A 23,627-nucleotide genomic window follows, 5' to 3' on the forward strand; every position below is an offset into this window, starting at 1 on the left:
GGTGCTGTTTCCAGCATCTCAGCCCAGGGTCACACTTCCAGCTCTTCAGCAGGTAAGAATATTTTGCTCACGTTGGGCCAGTTCACGCTACGCAGGAAAGCCTGTAGCCGTCCTCTCAGCCCACCGCCTCCGGTGGGGGCCAGCGGATCAGGCCCAGCCCTGCCATTCCTTTGACTGACATGCTTCCAAGCCCAAAGAAGGACCTCGCTGCTCACCCTGCCCTGTGGTGGAAGGGTCCACTGTCAACTCCCGACAGTCGTCAGGAAACGATTGTCCATTTCTCAGGTGTCTTTTTCCCACCTGCGTGTGTGTGTGTGTGTGTGTGTGTGTGTGTGTAGGAAAGCTCAACCTTCTTTTGGCTCACAGCACTCCAAGTACTCACCATTCATGCAAGTTAATTATTTACAGTTGTAATCATAAGCTTCCTTTTCCATGACAATGCAAGGAGCATTAGGTACAGGAAGAGGCCTTCCAACGACTTGTTCCACCTCTCGGTTACCACAATATCTCTTCTGCAGGGTTCCAGAGCCTTGCACCTGCCCAGCAGAGAGATGCGAGACACATTGTTTCTTTACAGTCTCTCCTCCTAGGAGGGGAAAAGTTGCTTGCTGAGTCTGCCTGCTGAGATTCCCTCTTTGGATCTTCATTCTTAGATCAACTTCTCATGAGGCCAAATGGCCAAGACAGATCAATAACATGGGCTCATTTAATTGGTTCGAAAACAGTGCTCAACAATGTTTGCCCATGATCATCTTCAAACTTCTTCCCAGTAATCCTCTACCCTACTCTTCCCTCGTCCTGCTCCCCTCCCTCCTTAATTACCTGTATGCCACCATCCCCAAGCAACTGTTAAGAAATTCTGTCATTCCAGCCTCCCACTTGGTGTTCCGGCAGGGGTGACGTGGGAACCAGGAAGAGGGTGTAGCTGGCTGACCTTGTTCAAAGCCCCTGTCCCCAGAGCGCTGCTTTTCTGGTCCTGCTCCTCCTTGAGGGCTTTCCCTGTGGGCTCCTGCCCCTCACCCCGGCCCGAATCTACTCATGTGAAAAACACTGCTCTAGCTGGAAGGTTCTTTAAGCCAAATGAGCCCTCAGAGTCTCTGGTCTCCTTGCACCTAAGGGCGCTCACCCTGGAGCCGATTCTAGGCTGGCACTATGAATATGGGAGACAAAATGGTAACTTCTCGTTCAGGAATTGAGCCCAGTGAGATGAAGTGACGTGCCCACCATCCACACAGTTAGTGGAAAACGCAGTAACCAAAAGACTCAGATCCGAGCTTCCACTCCATTTTCTTTCCAGCATCCCGGTGTTGGCCGAGGCAAGCAACAGGGACCACTGGCACAGGGTCAGCTGGGGAAACTTCCTGCTCAGAGGACTTGGTCCTTCGCTTTTTGATTATATTTCTTACTGAGTAGAAGGAAATATTTATTTTCTTTAGGAAAGCTAAAGGAGTAGAAGACCCAGAAGTCCTGGGTGGGATTGTATAATTTATAGAGAACTCCGTGGAGGGCAGGGCACAGGAAAAGAGAATGATTGATGTGCCCAAAGGTTCAAGAAGTGAAAGAAACCTAAAGATCTTCATAAATGTCAGATTCTCAGATATTCTAAAGACACTCTTGCTCAGTGTTTTCCACATTTTTAAACCCACGTTCTCACACAATGCTTTTTCAGTGAAGCCTCCATGAATCTCTAAAACCCAAGAAGATTTTGAGTAATTTCACTTGTTATATTTGGGATCATGAAAATATACACCCTTATAGATTTTTAAGGTGTCCCCAGGGCAACTAGGTACTTCTCCTCCCCACATCCACTGATAATCCCTGTAGCCCAATCCTGCAGATGAAGAAAATGCCAAGAGATGACCTGCCTAAGATCCTCTAGCTGGTTAGCTGCCTGCCCAAGATAAGAACATATGTTTCCTGTCTTCTAGTCAAGAGCTTTATCCTCTATAACGTCCTGTGTCCCAAGAGTTCAAGTGTATCAGAAATGTGAGCTGTACTTAGAGTATTCAATTCTTCAAATTCTTTAAAGCGCTCAAAATATTTCCTTGGGGAAGAGTTATTCTAGGCATCTTCTGGGAAACAAGCACATGGTATATCCATTATCCAAATGGCTCTTTAGTCAGAGAAAGAAGCGTTGTTGTTAGCTGCAGAGAATAGAGCCCCAGCCAAAGTCTCAATCTGCCTCTGAACAAAGGGGTGGGAGAGTGAATGAGAAGAAGAATCACAGAAAAGAAGACACCAGTGTCCACTTGAATTTGGCGTAGTGAAAATTGATGAACACATAGCCCCAAGCAGTATAAGCCCTCATTCCTAGACTTAAAATTTTAAGAAGAAAACTAATCAGCCAAGTGAAATGAGAATTATTAAATGCTTGGAAGTGCCTCAGGAATCTTTAGAAATTTAAGCTACACTCTATAATTAATACATATGGGATTTTTGTTTTGAAGAAAGGAAAAGTACAGCTGCACTGTGGACTCACAAGGAAGATAGAGGATTTCATCTTGAAAGAGAGAAAATGATCCCTCTCTGAGAATCTGAAAGAAGGTGGGCTCACACTGGAACATGCCTGAGAACTGCACGGGGCAGGAGAAGACAGCAGCAGTCCCTGGAAGGAATGCGTGGGCAGAAGGGTTATAGGAACTTTCAAGGCTTTTATAAAAGGATCGGAGAGAAAAGAAACATAGGAGGCCCATTAGTAAATCAGAAGAAAGATGGATTTAATGATGCACATGACATTATTGAGATCATGAACCGCATCATTAAATTCATCTTTTAAAAAGAAGAAAGAAAATATATCCCCAGGAGTCTTTTTGTGTGGAGAGGAGGGGCAGGGAGGGTAGAAATCTGAATCTTTTAAGAAATGGTCACTTGTAAACAAGCAAATTTTAAAACCAAACGAATTCAAAAGCAAGCAAAGCTAATCAACGACGTGAGAAGTTGAGAGAAGGATAACCTTGGAGAGGAGGGGTGGGAGGCTTCTGGGATACTCGTGATGTTCTATGTCCGCACCTGTGTGAGATTCCGGGGGTGGGAAATTTTTTTATGAAAATTAATTGGGCTGGACACTGTGACTTTTATGTGTGTGTCATACAGTAATTAAAAAGTAAAAATAGAAATGAAATAAAATGAGAGTTTTGAAAAAGGTAATTATTAAAATGATAGTGATGTGACACCAGAATCCAAGGTGGGGTGGTAAGGTGATGGAATTATCAAGCAACACATAGATAGTTTCAAAAATCATTAGAGGGCTGAAACGTAATGGAATAGCAATGAATCACGGTACAGCCACATTTTACTTTGCAATCAATTTATTCCTGTACAATTATATGTGTATGCATTTATGCATGTAATTTTGTGGTGGATAGTTCTCATTAATAGGAATCTTATACCCCATTTGAAATTAAATCACCACTGTCTAATTTTTCTTATTTAAAAGCAAATCCAAATTTCCATATATACAATTTGTTTAAATTGAAGTGTATCCAAATTGGCAGAAAGGAATGAAATCATATAGCCATATGTGACTTTTAAGAAAAAGACTAGTCAATTCAACCAGAAATAATTTGATTGCTAATTACGTGGCCAATTCAATACTAGTTATCACTGAAGATAAAAAAGAAGTAAAAGATTTTGTTTCTGTTAAGGACTAGTGATCTAGTTGGGGAGAGAAGACTAATAAATGTGAGTGGCACAGAAATGCTACATTGTTCATTCAATGCTATCTCTAAGTGGTAATATGAATGTAATAGTATGAACACATGGTATCTTAAGCAGAGTATGATTTTGACTTTCTCTTTTCATAAAAAATGTTGAAATGAGAACTACTATATTGATGGAAATTTGTATAGACTATAAACTGAAAACTCATTTTATAGGAATTATCTGATGGAGATCAAATTAGATGTCATTTTATTAAACAGGTTCATTAAAATTTTCTAAGAGATTCTTTACAACAATAAAATATGCAGTTGTTTTACTAATCCATAACATTCTTTGAAAGCCCTAGAACATTTAAAAAGAGGGAAGGGGAGGAAATAAGGAGATCTCTCAAGTTGAATGCCAGTACCACTGGAAACCAATTACCAACATGGTATGTGGGGAGACACTGGTCAAGTCCAAGTGCCAAAAGCAATGCTGAGGTCAGAGTGCACAACAAACTACATTAGAATTGGGAACATGACTTAGTAGGAAATGGCAAAACAAATAAGCAGAGTCTAGGTCTCTGTCTACACAGTAGTAAAAACTCCCATGTTGAAAAGGAAAAAATAGTCTAGTAGAATGAGCAATAGCTCATCTGAATGTCCACATTTCAGCCTTGTTTCCAACCACATCTGTGAATGAATCAGAAGTTTCCCTCAGTCGAGTTGACTTCTGGCTGAGTACAATAGGCTGAATAAGGGCCCCGCAAAAATATCTCTGTCCTAATCCCAGGAGCCTGTGACTGTTACCTTATATGGCAAAAGGGACTTGCAGATGTAATTAACATAAGGTTTTTGATACGGGGATACTCAGGGGCCCAATGTAATCACAGTGGTCCTTATAAGAGGGAGGTGGGAAGGTCAAGAGAGGAATTAGAAGATATATGACCATGGAAGCAAAAAGTTGAACAATAAAAGGAATGGATTGTGCACGGACCAGGGAAGGCAGGCAGACTCCAGGAGCTGGTAAAGACAAGGACGTGGATTCTACCCCAGACGCTTGAGACAGACCCAGCCCTGTGGACCCCTGGATTTTAGCCCAGTGAAGCTTATTTCAGACTTCTGGTCTCCTGAACATGAGGGAGTAGATTGGTGGTGTTTTACACCACTACCTTTGTGGTAATTTTTTATGGCAGCATTAGGAAACGAATACACTGTGTAAGATAATCAGTCTACTTAGACTTGATTTTCTCCAGGATGCCTGTCATGTCAGGCATTGGATTGGAGCATAGCTTTTGCAGAGTAACAGGTAGTTCACTGAGAAGCAGGGTCTCCTTTCAGGGTGTTTCTTATGCCACTTTCTTGAGTTTTTTTCACTGTTTTTGTGGCTTTAGAAGTTCTAAGCTTGAATTTTAAATCCACGATGAAGCCCTTGGTATTATCAGCTCTGAATTATTGCAGGAAGCCAGTCCCTGAGCTAGTTTCCTGAAATTCATATCTATCAAGGCTATGGTCCACCTCCAGAATGCATGGGGACTGGTACCCAAACTCCAGGAAAAAAGAAACTAGCCACATGGCTAAAGAAAGATTGTTATAGCACACCTAACACTAATATAATATTGTATGTCAACTATATTTCAATTAAAAAAAAAGATTGTTACACTTGGAAAATCATAGATGATTAAGACATCAGCTCTAAAATGTAAGTTTTAATGTGTTTCTATAGGGATTGTTTGGCTCAAATGTCCTTTTAGTAAGTAATTTATTCCCCATCTCCACAGCAGCAACAAAAATGTGAAAAGGATACTTTTAAAGAAAGGGCTTATCCATTAACACATGTTTCTCCCTTACTGGATCATCAGCTCCTTGAGGATAGAGTGCATGAATTATTACTCTTTGGTTCCACAACAACTAGTTGAGTGCCTGCTCAATAGTAGCTGATGAGACTTTTTTTTTTTTTTTTTTTCCAGAAAGGAGAGGAAGAAGGAAGAAGAAAGAAAGGAGAAAAAGAAACTCTTTCAAAAAATATTTTTCTTGAAATCATGAATTGGGGAACCAGAGTGGATTTCATCAGTCAGGAGCTACAAATTTTAAAAATTCCTTTATAAAAATATTGGTTTACTTTTTCACTAGTATCAGCCTACCAAGTAAGCTTACTACTGAGCCTAGATTGGAGAACAAAAATTAGGTACAATGGTTTGGGTATTGAAAAGTGATAGAAAATGCTAACGTTGGTGAATGAAATTTCGAATGGAATTTGCAATGAATATTTTGGGTATTTTCACGCTAAATAACTAGCTCCACGTTTTTTTGGTGACTTTTGTGGTAAAACTGAGCTAACTGTAGGCAGAACATTAGGGAAGATTTCATACGTTGTACGACCATGAAAATATTGGCATAAGAAAGACACTCGTCAACTCTTCTAGAAACTTAAGTAGAATGATAAGAAGTTAATACGTTAAAAGAAAAAGGTTAGTGCTTAAATAGGAAGGGCTCAATATATATTTGTTGTTTGATCAAATCTTTAGTAATGATGGCCCTAAGAAGAGAAGCAGTTTAATGTGGAGACAGGAAGTACTTGAGTTACTTGTGGGATTGATGCAAAAACAAACGCTTACCAAATGTTGTAAGCTTTATTCAACTCTTCTAGGCTTGTCATTTCTTTTCTTTTAAAATTAATTTATTTATTTATTTTTGGCTGCATTGGGTCTTAGTTGCTGCATGCGGGCTTTCTCTAGTTGCAGCGAGCGGGGGCTACTCTTCGTTGTGGTGCACGGGCTTCTCATTGCGGTGGCTTCTCTTGTTGCAGAGCACGGGCTCTAGGCACGCGGGCTTCAGTAGTTGTCACACGTGGGCTCAGTAGTTGTGGCTTGCGGGCTCTAGAGCGCAAGCTCAGTAGTTGTGGCGCAGGGGCTTAGTTGCTCCATGGCACGTGGGATCTTCCCAGACCAGGGTTCGAACCCTGGCGCGGATTCTTAACCACTGTGCCACCAGGGAAGCCCCTAGGCTTATCATTTCTTAAGTGTGTTAGAATTTGCAGTATCTAGGCAAGGATGACAGCCCATATTGACAAAGATGGTCCACATGATTTGTGTATGATTTGTACAAGGTATGGCATTGGACTAGCCTTGTGCTGGACCCACCAGGAAGGGGACCCTGCATGCTCCACAATGAAGGCAGCTTCCCAGCAGAGAAATGGTGGGAAGTCAGGAAACATGGATTCCAGTCCAACTATGACCTTGTGAAAGTGACTTCTTATCCTCAGACTTCAGTTTCCTCTTTTGGAACATGAGGGGGTTAAATTAGAGCACTGCCAAAGTCCCTTGCTTTTCTGAAATCCTATAACTTTACACTTGGCCTAGAGAACAGCGCTATCCATTAAAAAGGAATTTTGTCCTCTGTCAGGTTCTTCTGCCCTAAATATTTCAGGTCTTGACTTGTCCACAATAGGAAGCAAGAGGCACCTCCTTTTGATCCTGTGGTTAAAAATATTTAGTTCTTTGGCGTTGGAAACATTTTCTTCAACTAAATATTGTAACCTTGACATAGCTGGATTTGTACTTAACTATAAACACATACTATTGGCAAGACCTCATGAAATAATTGACTTACAGTGACCTTGGGGCTGGCAGCATAACAGCTCAAGTTTCTCATTATCATTCTGTGCCAGATAAGATAATTCTCCTCCCATTCCGCTGATTTTCAGCCTGTGTTTGTTGGGAGGTGGGTAGTGAGAGCTTTAAAATGCTCAACATCATATGTTGTGATGTGAATTTCAGCAGCTTCTTTTGGGGAGCTATTTTTAATCTCTTAATACATGATTAATGTGACCACTTTCTCCTTATCACTCTTTGATTTAATTAACAACTGGTGTGATTACTCTTTCTGGTTGTGATGCCAGACTGTTAAGATTTTGAATCATGAATGCAGCCATGTTGGTTAAAAAGCCAACAAAACTGTTTATGATAGGACAAGAGTGTCTCTGTGGGCTAGTGGGTTTTGTAAAATCTGTTTGCAAGACCACATAAGGGATTGATTATAAAATAAGTTTAAGTGGTCCTGCCGTTGAATTAGAAAGGACTATTATATTGCTCCATAAAAACCTCACGTATAAGCTTAATGAGCATTTCTATTGTATAGAACAAGACTTGGAAAGATTACTGTTCAGCTTAGGTTATTCTCTTTCTTTGTATTATTCCTTTTCATATCAATTATATAACTGAGGAAGAAAAATGCTGGCTGCAGCCCTAATATTTGACTGCTCCAATAAAGACTATTTGTTCCTCATAAATTAGAATCTGGTTAAATGGTGAGCAGTAGCCTTGGGGATAGGATCTTGATTTACCAAAACTGATAAAAATGTGTTTCGACATATCTGGGAACTACGTGGCAAAATAAGACCTTTTGATCAATCTTCAGAAAGTAGATATTAACTGGAACTTATCATCTTTTCTTACTCCTGCCCACTTTATTATTCTCATCACAAATTAAAAACAATACATCAACCAAAAATGTTTAATCCCCTTATTATTTACCCAAACTAACCAAAAGTACGAATTTCCGGTAAATCTAAGTTGCAGGACCTTGAAAGAGAAAATGGGTGAGAATAAATGAATGGAAAGAGCTTAGTACAAGGGCTGATACATTTTAGATGCTCAGTAAAAATGATAACTATTATTAACAGCATAACATCTTTGACTTTGCCATTTGTCTTTTTGTTAATTTATTTCAGAGCAATCATACACCAGTCTTATTTTCTGTCTTCTTCTTGCTGCTGAGGAATCTGATGCCTAAATTCACAGTAGCAAAATTCCTCTACAATTAATTAACACATCCCATAGAGTAAGTTATTATGGGATTTAAACTGCATCTCTAAAACTTGTATTATTACATTTATAAATTAAAAATCAGTGTTGAAAGGGGTTCAAAACGGAGTCATTTATGGAGTCAAGAGGTATATACTTTTACTCCAAAAGACATTGGCTTGTGGAAAATGTTATTTATCTTATAAAAGAAACCGTGTACTAATAAAAAACCAGGAGGCTTCAGGAAGCTACGTGGAAGTTGATAATTTGAGCTTTGAGGGAATTTTAATCCAAACTCTATAATAAACTTGATTTGATAGCTTAGGAAACTTAGTCATCTACCTTAATTTCTTCGTCTATAAAATGAGAATTATGATATAACAGAGGATTCATATTTTATAAAATTATGGTAGAAGTGTACATTCCTAGAAGAATTACCCCGAAATAAGGTACATCCCTTCTTAGCATAATGGTGTAAAGTCACTTCTGACCAGGAAGATGGGTGAGGTGGATTGTCCTGATGCATGTATTTCTGTGATTCTGTGATTCTATGACTGCCCCAGATGGGGTAATGCCACTAGTTCTGAACAGCTGAAGTTGAGGTGGCATAAAAAGAAGAAATCATGGTTATGGGAGAAAAATAATCTGAACCTCCACTTTACCTTCCCAGCTGATAAAATTTGCTTCTATTCAAATTTGAAAGAGTACATATTTCAAAAACATTTACTGGCTGATTACAGAACTATGACAGTAATGATGCCAAATCAAATTGGATAAATGTTGCCGGGTACATAGAAGGCCCTCAGTCAATGTTTGTAAAATTAAACCTGAATATAAATGATTGCAAGGCATTTTGGAAATTAAAAATTCCTTGAAATAGTAGATATCAAAAATATGAGCCAACTATTATTCAGAAAAAATTAAAGATTAAAGATGAAATGATTAGATTCCTAATCAATGATTCATCTCATAGGGATTTTCTGAGAAATGTTAGATTGATGAATATAAAGACTTTGGATTTTTAAATGGTCTTTTGAATGCATTTTTAGCTTGTTTTATGAGTTTGCACATTTCGGCTCTTTATCATCTTATATTTATGGGATGACTACCAGATGTCAGATACTATTCTAAGCCCTGGGGAAGCAGAAGTGAACAAACAGGAGAAAAATCATACCTTCATGAAACTTCCTTTAGAGCGGGGGAAACAAACAAATATGAAAAAGACATAGTATCTCAAATGTAATGTTATATAGAGACAAGCAAAACAGGGAAGGAGGGGAGGAGAACGCTTGGAGGAATGTGTTTTCATTATAAACGGAGTGGTCAAGAAAGCCTTGCTGAGAAGATGCTTCTGAGCGAAGATGTGATTCCGGAGGCAGGTAGTGAGCCCTGGGGGATCCTGGGGGACCGGCATCCCAGGTAGAGCAAGGGGCACCGCCTGTGGAGGCGCCATGCCCTGGCTGTTTGAGGATAACAAGGAGGTCACCGTGGCTGGAGGGGAGTGAGCAGGGTGACAGTCAAGGCACTTAGATGTCGGGGGTGGGGGGTGGTGCGTGGTGATGTGGAATCAGATCACGCAGAGACTTTCGGTCAATATAAGAATTTATGCTTTGAGTCTGAGATGGGTGACCATTCACGTTATAGACATAACATAAAATTTATCATTTTCACCTTTTTAAAGTATACAGTGCAGTGGCATTAAGTACATTCACATGGCTGGGCAACTATCACCATCATCCATCTCCAGAACTTTTTCATCTTGTCCCACTGAAACTCTATACCTGTTCAGCAATAACTCCCTTTTCCCTCCTACTCCCAGCTTCTGGCAACTACCATTCTACTTTCCTTGTCTATGAATTTGCCTATTCCACATACCTCACTCGTATAGGTGGAATCATACTACGTCTGTCCTTTCGTGAGTGGCTTATTTCATCCACAGATGGACACTCAGATTGCTTCAACCTTTTGGTTATTGTGAATAACACTGTTATGAACATTGATGTGCAAGGATCTCCTTGGATCCTTACTTTCAGTTCTTTTGGGTCTATACTCAGAAGTGGAATCACTCAAGGCTTTTGACTAGAGGGGTGGCAGGTTTCTCTGTATTACTCTGGCTCTTGTGAGAAGAATAGGCTGTGAAGAGACCAGGGTGAATAGAGGTGACCTGTTAAGAAGATATTTATTATTGGATCTTGAATATCTTTTGAAGGAAGAGCCCACAAGATTTTCTGGCACATAGGCTTCTGGGAGTGAGAAATAGAGAGGGGCTTCCCTGGTGGCACAAGGGTTAAGAATCTGCCTGCCAATGCAGGGGACACGGGCTCGAGCCCTGGTCCGGAAGATCCCACATGCTGCGGAGCAACTAAGCCTGCAAGCCACAACTCTAGAAGCTGCGCTCTAGAGCCCGCGAGCCACAACTACTGAAGCCCGTGCACCTAGAGCCAGTGCTCCGCAACAAGAGAAGCCACTGCAATGAGAAGCCCACGCACCGCAACAAAGAGCAGCCCCCACTCGCCACAACTAGAGAAAGCCTGCGCACAGCAGCAAAGACACAACACAGTCAAAAATAAAGAAAATAAAATTAATTAATTGAAAAAAAAAAAGAAATAGAGAGGAATCAAGGATGACTCCAAGAATTTTTCCTGTTATAATACTAAAAATGTTCATCATATGTCATTTTGAAATAAAAAATTGACTGATGAAAGTTTCTAAATGGACATATTTCTGCACACTTCAAAGGCCTACTACATATTTGCAGGGAAGATTCAGGTAGGTACAAAGAAGTCTATGCATTGATGTGGCTCTCCAAAGGCATATACTTGGTGATAGATACATCATCATATATCATATACCACCAAATGTATATATATATATATATATAGTAGGGCCCTTTGAGGCTTTCTGAGACCTTACAGGAAGCAAGAGATAAATGCTATGTGCCAATATGAGAAAGCCTCAGAAGTCGTGACCCAACATTGTTTGAATGCCTAGGAATCTGACACAAGTTTGGTTTATTTTTGAGCAAATATATTAGAGCTAAATTCTAAATGTTTATTTTCAATAAAAACTTTCATATTTACTGTTAACAATATTATTATAACAATATATAATAATATTATAAAAATAATATTTTAAAATAATATTATAACGATAATATTTTAGTATGAAAATGCTAAATGAATCAACCTGAGGTTCAGTAGCTAGGCTTTTGTTTCTCATTACTACTAATGCACACAAATGCTCTGTAATTATTATTTTTGAAAAAAATAACAGCTAGAAGTTTAAAGAAATTTTTAAAAAATCCTCCATTTCTTAAGCATTTGTCATGTGCCAGGCATTGTGCTCAGTCCTTGTCAAACTTTATCATCCTAACAGCCCCTGAGTCTATGTGATTATTTTGTAGACGGGGAGACTGATCTCTGAGAAGTGAATAATGTGTCCAAGATCACAGAGCTAATAAGTGGAGAATATTTTTGAGACTAATCAGTTGAGCTAATCATTTGCAGACTGGTTGAGAATTCAGCCTCGTTAGTCTCAAAAGCTCCCTGATCGTGTACAAGGTACAGCCAGCAGGCAGATGGAAAGGGAATCTTATCCATCCCTGGACCCGCTTAGGCCAGAGTGTCTCAGGATTGGATGCTCTGGTCCATCAGAGCACACACCAGCTGGAAGAATGTTTTCAGAAGTCTGTAAACTTTTGAAAAAGATCTTTCCTTCCAGATACTCAACATCACCACAGTTTCTCCAGAAAGGTTACCTGGGGATGTCAGGTGAGGCTGCTAATTTTTCACTGTGTGTGAGTCCAGTGTGAAATATGCAACATGAAACCGATAATGTCACTCACTCAAAATGCATCCAAGCTCCACCTCTGGGCGTGAAGCAGCCTAGCATCTGGGCAGCTAACCTTCTCTGGCTTGACTTATGGAGGTAATGGGCTTCATAGTGTAGCACAGGTCTGCTGGTGATGAATATATCTGTGCCTGTTAGATGAATAGCCTCTCGTTCTTGTGTGGTGGTACACAAAAAAAAACAAATGATAGCGATGGAGACAAATTTGATTAATTCTAGCAAATTAGTCAAACCCAAGGAAGGCGTCATGGGAACCTCTGATCTATAGCCAATGGGTCAGAAGCACAGGTGAACTGCAGATTGGCATCTGGAGTGGGTGTGGTGGGCTGGGTAGCAGGCAGCCTTGGAGGACTGAGCCTTTTACCTGTGGGATCTGACGCTGTCTCCTGGTTAGATAGTGTCAGATGTTGAATTATAGGGCACCCAGCTGGTGTCAGAAAATTGCTTGATGGTATGGAAAACCCTCCACACGTTGTAATGGCTGATCAGAATTTCAGTAGTCTATTGATGCTGGTGTCCACTGCTGATCAGTTATTCTCTTTGGAATCAATTTCTCGTGCTTTGATTTCAATGATTCTCCACTTGTGTTCCTTCTCTTACAATTTTATCAGTCTCTGCTTAGTCTGCCTTAATGTGGACTCTTTTTTTACTCACTTCTTAAAGTAAGTATGCCTAAATTTCTGTTCTCAGCTCTCTCCCTGGGTTCCACTGCATGCTCTCAAAGGGTGACTTTATTAATTTCCAAGGCTTAAACTTCAAATCTATCCCTAAATTGATTCCTTCGTTCCATGAATTATTTTCAACAATCTTTTCGATATTTGAGCTATGATGTAATAGCACCACGATGCTGAGTAACCCAGAGAAAGTCACACCTCTGATACAACCGCTCCGCTTTTGTGATATAAAAGGGTTTATCTTTCTGGTTTCACATTGTCAGTCAAGGTTCTTGGTTGGAGAAGGAAATCTGAGCAGAGAGCGAATTATTATAGGCTATCTGTGAGTTTTAGAATTGTTAGCAAGGCTGGGGAGGCAGACCTAAGGACTGGCATAGGACACCTCCAGGAGTTTATGTGGCTGGAATTACCAGTCCTAGTAAAGGAAAAGTTGAGCTTTGCTGACAGCCACTGCAGCAGTGACCATGGACACTGTTGCCTCCACCACAATGACTGTGTCCCATGTGAGATGAACTAACTCTACCTGGTCACCATCTTAGTATCACATGCAGGATTCAGTCTCCAATTGGCACAGCCGATGGGCTGATCCAGCCCATGGGCTGATCCTGGGTCACATCGCCTGTGCCCTTGGAGCAGGCAGAGGAAAGATCTAGCGGACCCAACACACAAAGGGGATTTCCACCCCACAGGAATGGGGATTGGGTGTGGGACAGCAAACCCCTCTCCTGATAAGAAATGTTACCATAGATTTCTCACAGCTACCTCAAACACAAGACACTTAAAGCTGGACACTGTCTGTTACCCAGGCAACTTGTGCCTGTAACATCTACCTCATGTACTCAGGCTAAGGAATCTTGCTTCACAAGGCTTTATTTTAATAGTTGTTTGGTTTTATTCAGTAATTGCATTGGTCAAATTGTTAAATTTTGATCACTTTCTTTTCTTTTCCAGTCCTGACACATAGGTTTTGTTAGGAAGTGACTAATGAAGGAATGATTTAGGGACTCAAGGCAACACAAAGCGAGTCTCAAGGTAGAGTTTTATTGATCCAGGACAAAATAATCTTGACTTGAATTCTTGCTCTTTTATGTGATTTTCATGACGTTTCCTCCCTTGTAATTTTCAATGAGCTTCAGTTACCAAGTAATGCTTTTTCAACCCCTGAAACACGAATGACAGAGAGCAGAACCTGGTGATTCAGGGCTTACCTTCTATTAGAAAAGGAATGGTTATGCATAAATCTCATGATTAATATCTAAACCAAAATTGGTGTCTTTAGAACTGACTTAACTGACAGATGTTATTGTTTTGCTTAATGCCTTTTGGTTTGTGTGTTGGATAATAGAAAACAGAAAGTGTGTTTGGTAAGCCCTTAGGAAGAAATTAGAGAAAAAACATGGACTTAGGATAAGGAGTCCATGTAAAGGGTTGAAGAGTAGAGAGCACTGGGAACAGTACCTTTTAACATTGTCTGAGTTTGTGCTGATTTGGAAATCTTTTATATAAAGCTGAGACTGGTCCCCTTCTTTTTCAGTTCTTCCACAGTGCTATAAATTGTTTAAAGAGGCCATTCTAGCAGAAATCAGCATATAACAATTGATTACTCCTCTCTCTTTCTTTTTCTCTCAACATTATTGAAGGCCTTGTCTCTTTTGATTCTTGTCAGGCATGGTATTTTAGAGTGCATGCAGTATATCGTTGAGCAGTATATTGTAACCTCAAGGAAAATATTTTTGGTTTGGATATGTAGCATGGTATCATTCCTCAAGGCAGAACTTTAAAGAACTTTCATACAAGGGTCTATAACAATTGTATTTTTTATAATATTTTCCCTTGCATTGTCATTTTAAGTATTTATCATTTTATAGTGCATGTGTAAAGTTAAGATAGATTTTAAACACCTGAGCCTTGTATAAAATAATGATTCATTTACCTGGGTTGTATTGACTGAATATTGACAATAAATCTATTTTATACTGACTGAAATTTGTTAATCTAGCTCTGTAACATCTTGGAGCATAGTTAAAATGAATACTCTCCCCATTTAAAAAAAAAAAGAAAAAAAAAAGAAAAGGAGAGCCTACGGAGGCAAAGCTTTCCCTGGTCTTTTTTTTTTAATTTATTTTTGGCTGCGTTGGGTCTTCGTTGCTGCGCGGGCTTTCTCTAGTTGCCGCGATCGGGGGCTACTCTTCGTTGCGGTGCGCGGGCTTCTCATTGCTGTGGCTTCTCTTGTTGCAGAGCACGGGCTCTAGGCACGCAGGCTTCAGTAGTTGTGGCACGTGGGCTTCAGTAGTTGTGGCTCCCGGGCTCTAGAGCTCAGGCTCTAGAGTTGTGGCTTGCGGACTTAGTTGCTGTGCGGCATGTGGGATCTTCCCGGACCAGGGCTCGAACCCGTGTCCTCTGCATTGGCAGGCAGATTCTTAACCACTGCACCACCAGGGAAGCCCTCCCTGGTCTTTTACTCTTTCACTATGAAGCAGATCACAACACTCTCAACACTTAGAATAATCACCATCTTTGGAAAGTATATTTAATTCAAATATTTAACCATTTTCATGTGTTGATGAGGAAACCATCCCAATACATTAAGCCTGACTTGTACCTGTGGAAGTCTACAGACGAAGAGGAGGTGAAGGTGTGTCCTTGTTCGAAGAGACATATTTTCCTTTGCTTTTGTTGGTGGAGCTCAGCATGTCCCCTGCATTCACGAAACGATAAAGGAGATAATGTGATGTTATTTGAACATCTATAAATATCCACAGAGGATAATAGACGCCTTTGCTACCTTTAAGCCCATGTGTTACATGAATTTTCAGTGTCTGGCAGTTATCACAGATACACTTTATGGTTTTTAAACTTAGGATCTGATTATATACTTGCTAGGCTCTTCACTGAATTACCTATTTGAAAAAGGGAACCACCCACCATATTTAAAATTAGAACCTACCCCTACCACCTAAGCATTCCTAATCCCCTGACCCAGCTCTGCTTTTCTTTTTTTTCCTAGAGCAACTTGTAGCCTTCTAAAATACTATATGATCTAATTTTATGTGTTATTTATTGTCTATTTTCTATCTATTTCTGTTGAAGAGTAAGCTCTGTGAGGACAGGAGACTTTATCTGTTTGATTCATTTATGTCCTAAGAGCTCCAAACATTACTTTGCACATTCTAGGCATGTAATTAACATCTGTTGAATGAATGAACAAACAGCGTCCAGATGGCATTGAGTCCAGCTGTCATGCCTGAGACCTATGTCTCTGATGTGTCTCCTTATTGTGCTCAACTTCTGGTCTGTGGTCCCTTCCCCCTTAAAAATCTGCTTTTCCAAGTGATCTAAAACCTGCTCATAGCAAGCCTTCAAAGACTCCTCACAGTTTAATGCACTCCTATTTTCTGCAGTAATTGCATTTTAACAAGGATCACAGTATCAAGCTACAGTAATACAATCTTTTTGAGACTTTATTTTTTTCAGAGCAGTTTTAGGTTCACAGCAAAATTGAGAGGAAGGTACAGAGATTTCCCATAGGTCTCCTCTGCCCACACAGGCATAGCCTCCCTCATTATCAATGTCCTTCTTCAGAGGGGTACATTTGTTACAACTGATGAACCTACATGGACGCATCATAATCACCCAAAGTCCATAGTTTACATTAGTGTTCACTCTTGGTGGTGTATGTTCTATGGGTTTGGACAAATGTATAATAACATGCATCCATCATTATAGTGTCACATAGAATAGTTTCACTGTCATAAAAATCGTCTGTGCTCTACCTGTTCACTCCCCACCTTCCACAACCCCTGGCAATTACTGATCTTTTCCCTGTATCCATAGTTTTACCTTTCCCAGAACGTCATGTCCGTTGGAATCATACAGTATGTAGCCTTTTCAGATTGGCTTCTTTTATTTAGTAGTATGCATTTAACATTCTTGCATGTCTTTTCATGGCTTGATAGCTCATTTCTTTTTAGTGCTGAATAATATTCCACTGTCTGGATGTACCACAGTTTATTTATTCATTCACCTACTGAAAAGCATGTTGATTGCTTCTAAATTTTGTCAACTATGAATAAAGCTGCTATAAACATCTACATGCAGGTTTTGTGTGGACGTAAGTTTTCAACTTCCTTGGGTAAATACCAAGGAGCACAACTGCTGGATCATATGGTAAGAGTATATTTAGTTTTATAGGAAAGTGCCAACCTGGCTTCCAAAGTGGCTGTACCATTTTGCATTCCCACTAGCAATGTATGAGAGTCCCTGTTCCTCACATCTTCACCAGCATTTAGTGTTTTAAGAATACAATTTTAATTGCAAAATTTCCGCCACTTTTTGTGTGTGTGTGTGTGTGCATGGCTTGTATAGTCTAGCAGGGGTAACTTTGGTTTGAAGAGAATTAGACTCAATCTCTTGGATCATTACATGAGATTCCTAATGTATGCATTTGTTGTGAAGGGATATTGTCCAAAGAGAGTTGTGGCCTCTTTTTCAAGATTTTACTGAAAACTATGTGCTATGTAGAAAACAAAATAAGCATAAATCATAGTCTAATCACGTGATGCTTGGTATTTTCCTCAACTGCTCTAGAAGACCTGAACTCACCGTCTTAATGTGAATTGCTTTTATTTTACTTTCTTTCTTTTTAAAATCTGTAAATCATCACCATCATCATCGTCATGGTCATTATCACCATCACCAGCAGCGCTATCACCATCCTCATCATCCCAGGAAGTTTGATGTTACATTATTTAAAATTTCTTAACGAAATACAGTAAAACCTTGCTTATCTGAAGGTCATAACCGGAAACCACAACTCTGGAATTGAGTCAATAAATGGTCTCTAGCTGTTTTGAATCACCTAATTAAAAGTATCTTTTCAAGATCTCCCTTCCTTTCTTCTCGCCAGCTTTTACTATTCTGCTGGCTCTTGGCCTGCAGTGGAGATCCTCTGGGGCAACCTGGTTTCTTGCAGCCATTTGGCCTTGGCTGTTGAAGGGGAATTAGGAAGAATGTGCTTGGGCCCGAGCTGGGGAGGAAAGCAGGGCCTGAGGGAAACACGATATGACTACGCTATTGTTTTCTAGGCTAATCTCATTGTAAATTAAAGAAAAAAAAGTTTAGTCATTTGAGATGCCTATTCTAACTTTACACTTGATTTATTGTTTGACTGGTCATTAGAAGTTAAATTCAAAAATTTTTTTCTGCTGATTTTAGAGGCATTTCTCCTTTGGCTTTTATCCCTGTATTTGGCCTGTTTTCCTTTTCTTTCTCTTCTTTTTTTCTTTTGTTTTTGGCCACGCCACATGGCATGTGGGATCTTAGTTCCCCGACCAGGGATCAAACCCTCCCCCACTGCAGTGGAAACGCGGAGTCTTAACCACTGGACTGCCCTGGAAGTCCCCTTCTTTCTTTTAAATCTCTAGAAGCTTTTAGATTATTTTCATCATCATTAGTGGGCTGAAATTTCTAATTAGTGAGTCCTTACGTAGGTCTGTTTTCGAAACAAAGTTTTTTTGGCTCTACGTTTGAAGAGCTCTCTCAAAACGAGGGTCCTGAATCCTTCCGTCTGAGAAATTTTTCTTGCATAATTTCTTCTTGGATAATTTTTAATGAAGTTTCCCATGAGGTGACTGGACAGAGATTAAACCTTTTAGCTGAGGAACCCCCCAAAACTCAGCATGTAGCAGAAGTCTTTGTTCTGGATCATTAAGTGTCTCAAGAGATGAATCTATTAATCTTTTGCCTCCTAGACTGAGCTATTCAGACTGGCAGTTGATATTCTGTCTGAGCCCAGAGACAGGACAGAGATTAGGGTATCGTCATTCAGATGGCAGACTTCCATTTAATCTTTTGTTTCTTCTCTCTCTAGCCATACCTGCTGTCCCGGAGTGCTGATCTTGTCTTACTAATGTTTTCTGGGGGAAACCCTCTAGCCTCCTGCAGAGGTAATCACATGGCTGTGTGTGGGACAGAACACCTGGAGGCTCTGTGGCTGTCTACTGAACTTCAGTGAGCCCTGCTTCCCATTCTGTACTTCATCTCTACCATCGCTGGCAATCCTGAGCCTTTCTGGGCTCTGCCTGCAAATTGACACATCTTTTGCCAATACTTACTTGAAGCTTCCTCCCTTCTACTGGGTCAGGTACCACTCCTTCATTGGTTCTCTAAGTTCCAAAAATTTGCTAAAATCTTTCATATGCTCTACATTTCTCTTTGCTCTTGTGAAATAGAACTCAAAAAAGCCCCCACATCTTCGCTATCCTCTTAGTGGGGTTCAGAAGAGAATTCAGATTAAGAGACAATCTGCCATGCTTAACTGGAACTCCAACAAGTACTTCTCAAAATGCTCCCTCTTGGAACCCCAGGACTCGACTTCAGTCCTGGTAGCTGATGGGTGGGGAGAGAGAGGGAAGGTGACAAGACGGTGAGTCTCTGGCAATGTTCAACCAGCTTAGTACTATTTCATCAGTTTTATATAATTTAGCACTGTTTCATCAGTTTTATACACTGAGTTTCATGCAAGATGTCTTTGAACAAGAAATTCTGCAGCCTAAAGTTTTCTAAAAACTGCAAGTCTAGATAATCTTTAACACAAATTTCTGATAATGTTTGATGACTATATAATTCACTTATTGATTCGATAAACAGGTATTGTGTTTCTATTCTATGCCAGGCACCAAGCCAGGCCCTGATGTCCTCCTACTTGATATAAACAGATTTAATAATGGTGCTTTGTATTAATACATATTTTGTAGTAACCACACATCTTCCTATTTAAAATGCTACATGAGTTAAATTCAAGTGATTCAGAATTATCAGTATCCCCATGTATATGTATGGCTGAGTCGCCTTGCTGTGCACCTGAAACTATCACAACATTGTTAATCGGCTATATTCCAATATAAAATAAAAAGTTTTTTAAAAAAAAGAATTATCAGTATCCCATTGGAAGTGCAGAATATCAGAATATTTCATAAACCTGCTTCTTCAAATAATAAACTGAGACTAGAACTATGTCATTGCTTAGGGGTGCAATGACATTTCTTATTTCTCTTAGCCATGAGAAAAATATGGTTTTTCCTCCTTAAAACTTTGCCTCTAGTTTTTTTTTCTTTAAAAAGCAACTTCAATTTTACTTATTTATTTATTTATTTTTAAAATTTTAATTTATTTTTTGGTTGCGTTGGGTCTTCATTGCTGCATGTGGGCTTTCTCTAGTTGTGGTGAGTGGGGGCTACTCTTCGTTGCGGTGCACGAGCTTCTCATTGCGGTGGCTTCTCTTGTTGCGGAGCATGGGCTCTAGGCGCGCAGGCTTCAGTAGTTGTGGCGCATGGGCTCAGTAGCCGTGGCTCACGGGCTCTAGAGTGCAGGCTCAGTAGTTGTGATACATGAGCTTAGTTGCTCCACGGCATGTGGGATCTTCCCGGACCAGGGATCGAACCCGTGCCCCTTCATTGGCAGGCGGATTCTTTTTTTTTTTAACATCTTTATTGGAGTATAATTGCTTTACAGTGTTGTGTTAGTTGCTGCTGTATAATGAAGTGAATCAGCTATATGTATACGTATACATATATCCCCATATCCCCTCCCTCTTGAGTCTCCCTCCCATCCTCCCTATCCCACCCCTCTAGGTAGTCACAAAGCATTGAGCTGATCTCCCTGTGTTACGCAGCTGCTTCCCACTAGCTATCTATTTTACATTTGGTTGTGTATATATGTCCATGCCACTCTCTTACTTCATCCCAGCTTACCCATCCCCCTCCCCGTGTCCTCAAGTCCATTCTCTATGTCTGCGTCTTTATTCCTGTCCTGCCCCTAGGTTCTTCAGAACATTTTTCTTTCTTTTTTTTTTAGATTCCATATATATGTGTTAGCATACGGTATTTGTTTTTCTCTTTCTGACTTACTTCACTCTGTATGACAGTCTCTAAGTCCATCCACCTCGCTACAAATAACTCAATTTCATTTCTTTTTATGGCTGAGTAGTATTCCATTGTATATATGTGCCACATCTTCTTTATCCATTCATCTGTCAATGGACACTTAGGTTGCTTCCATGTCCTGGCTATTGTAAATAGTGCTGCAATGAACATTGTGGTACATGACTCTTTTTGAATTATGGTTTTCTCTGGGTATATGCCCAGTAGTGGGATTGCTGGGTCGTATGGTAGTTCTATTTTTAGTTTTTTAAGGAACCTCCATACTGTTCTCCATAGTGGCTGTATCAATTTACATTCCCACCAACAGTGCAAGAGGGTTCCCTTCTCTCCACACCCTCTCCAGCATTTATTGTTTGTAGATTTTTTGATGATGGCCATTCTGACTGGCGTGAGGCGATACCTCATTGTAGTTTTGACTTGCATTTCTCTAATGATTAGTGATGTTGAGCATCCTTTCATGTGTTTGTTGGCAATCTGTATATCTTCTTTGGAGAAATCTCTCTTTAGGTCTTCTGCCCATTTTTGGATTGGGTTGTTTGTTTTTTTGATATTGAGCTGCATGAACTGCTTGTATATTTTGGAGATTAATCCTTTGTCAGTTGCTTCATTTGTAAATATTTTCTCCCATTTTGAGGGTTGTCTTTTCGTCTTGTTTATGGTTTCCTTTGCTGTGCAAAAGCTTTGAAGTTTCATTAGGTCCCATTTGTTTATTTTTGTTTTTATTTCCATTTCTCTAGGAGGTGGGTCAAAAAGGATCTTGCTGTGATTTATGTCATAAAGTGTTCTGCCTATGTTTTCCTCTAAGAGTTGGATAGTGTCTGGCCTTACATTTAGGTCTTTAATCCATTTTGAGTTTATTTTTGTGTATGGTGTTAGGGAGTGTTCTAATTGCATTCTTTTACATGTAGCTGTCCAGTTTTCCCAGCACCACTTATTGAAGAGGCTGTGTTTTCTCCATTGTATATTCTTGGGCAGGCAGATTCTTAACCACTGCACCACCAGGGAAGTCCCTGCCTCTAATTTGTATTTGTGTAATACAAATTTATTTAGCTTTATTTAGTTCAAATGATCAGCTCCTTGATCATTTGGAAACTGATTTTGCTTTAAGTTACATATTATCTCAATTTTGGATGAAAAAAGACAGTTTTTGGAGGTTGGCTGGAAACTTACTTCAGTTGCTAAGTTAAGAGCATCATCCGTCACCACTGGCTCCTTCTCCAGTGCTCTCTAGCTCGGTAGCTGATATCACTAGTGTCTCAGGGTACTAATTTCCTGGGCTGCCTTAACAAATACTACAAACTGAGTGATTTAAACAGTAGAAATTTATTGTCTCACAGTTCTAGAGATTAAAAGTTTGAGATCGAGGTGTCAGTAGTATTGGTGCCTTATGAGGGCTGTGAGGGAGGATCTGTCCCATGCCTCTCCCCTAGCTTCTGGTCCTTTGCCATCAATTTTTGGCCCTCCTTGGTGTATAGAACATCACCTTGATCTCTGCCTTCATCTTCACATGGTGTTCTTCTCATGTGCGTATCTGTCTCCAAATTTCCCCTTTTTATAAGGACACCAGTCATATTGGATTAGAGCCCACGCTAATGAACTTGTTTTAACTAGAGAATCTCTGTAAAGACCCTATCTCCAAATAAACTCACATTCTGAGGAACTAGGGGTTAGGACTTCAACATATGAACTTGGTGGGGTCACAATTCAACCCACAATGCTCAGGAACCTAGATGTCGTTGCTGGAACCTCATTCCCTTCCCTCTCTGCATCCAATCCATGGCTGACTCCAACTGTTCAGCCAGTTCTACCTTAACCACTTTGGGTCTAGCTATTTCTTTCTATCCTAAAGCCAACACTATCATTCTTTCTCTTGGACTATGGTAGTAATTTCCTCACTAGTCTTCTGCTTCCACTCTACTCTCTCCTAAACTATTTTCCAGACACTAGCCAGAGAGCTTCCAAAAGTACATATTTGATTATATCTCTCCTCCTCTTATAGCATTCTATGGCTTCCCACTGCCTAGAGATAAATGTAGAACTCCTTCATGTGGCTTACATGCAATTTGGCTCCAGCCCTGTCTCTCCTATTTTATTCTCCCAGTGCTCTGAGCTGGGGCCAAACAGGAACTTCTTTCAGTTCCTTGATTGCACCATGCTCTTGCCTCTAGGATTTGGACATGCTGTTCCCTGTCTGGAACACTCCTCAACCCCAACTGCCCAGACACTGAGTCATGCTTTAGGCCTCAACTTTAATGTCGACTAGTTTCAGGAAGTCTAGCTCTCTGTAACAGGCTGGATTGTGGCCCTCAAAAAAGATATGGCCATGTCTTCATCCCTGGAACCTGTCACTATGACCTTGTCTCAAAGGAAGGTCTTTGTAAATGTAATTAAAATTCATGGCTGTATCCCCAATGTGTAGCCCAGTGCCCGTGGCACATCATAGGTGCTAATAGTCAATATTAACCATGTTAATAAAAATAACTTTTCTTGAATAAATAAATGAATGACTTAGCCCATGCTTCAATCTAGGCACTATTCAAATAGTACAGATTGGGAAAAATATCAGAGGTCTTGCACCTGTGAACACTCCATAGATCTGACCTTCCTAGTATCTTAAGAAACTTTCAATCTCCCTAGCAGACAAAATGCTCACATCTGGCCAGATACTTTATAAGGCCCCAAATAACACCACTCCCCAAAATGACAATAAATACAATTTAA

Source organism: Balaenoptera musculus, chromosome 18 (assembly GCF_009873245.2).
Source record: "Balaenoptera musculus isolate JJ_BM4_2016_0621 chromosome 18, mBalMus1.pri.v3, whole genome shotgun sequence".
NCBI classification, from domain to species: domain Eukaryota; kingdom Metazoa; phylum Chordata; class Mammalia; order Artiodactyla; family Balaenopteridae; genus Balaenoptera; species Balaenoptera musculus.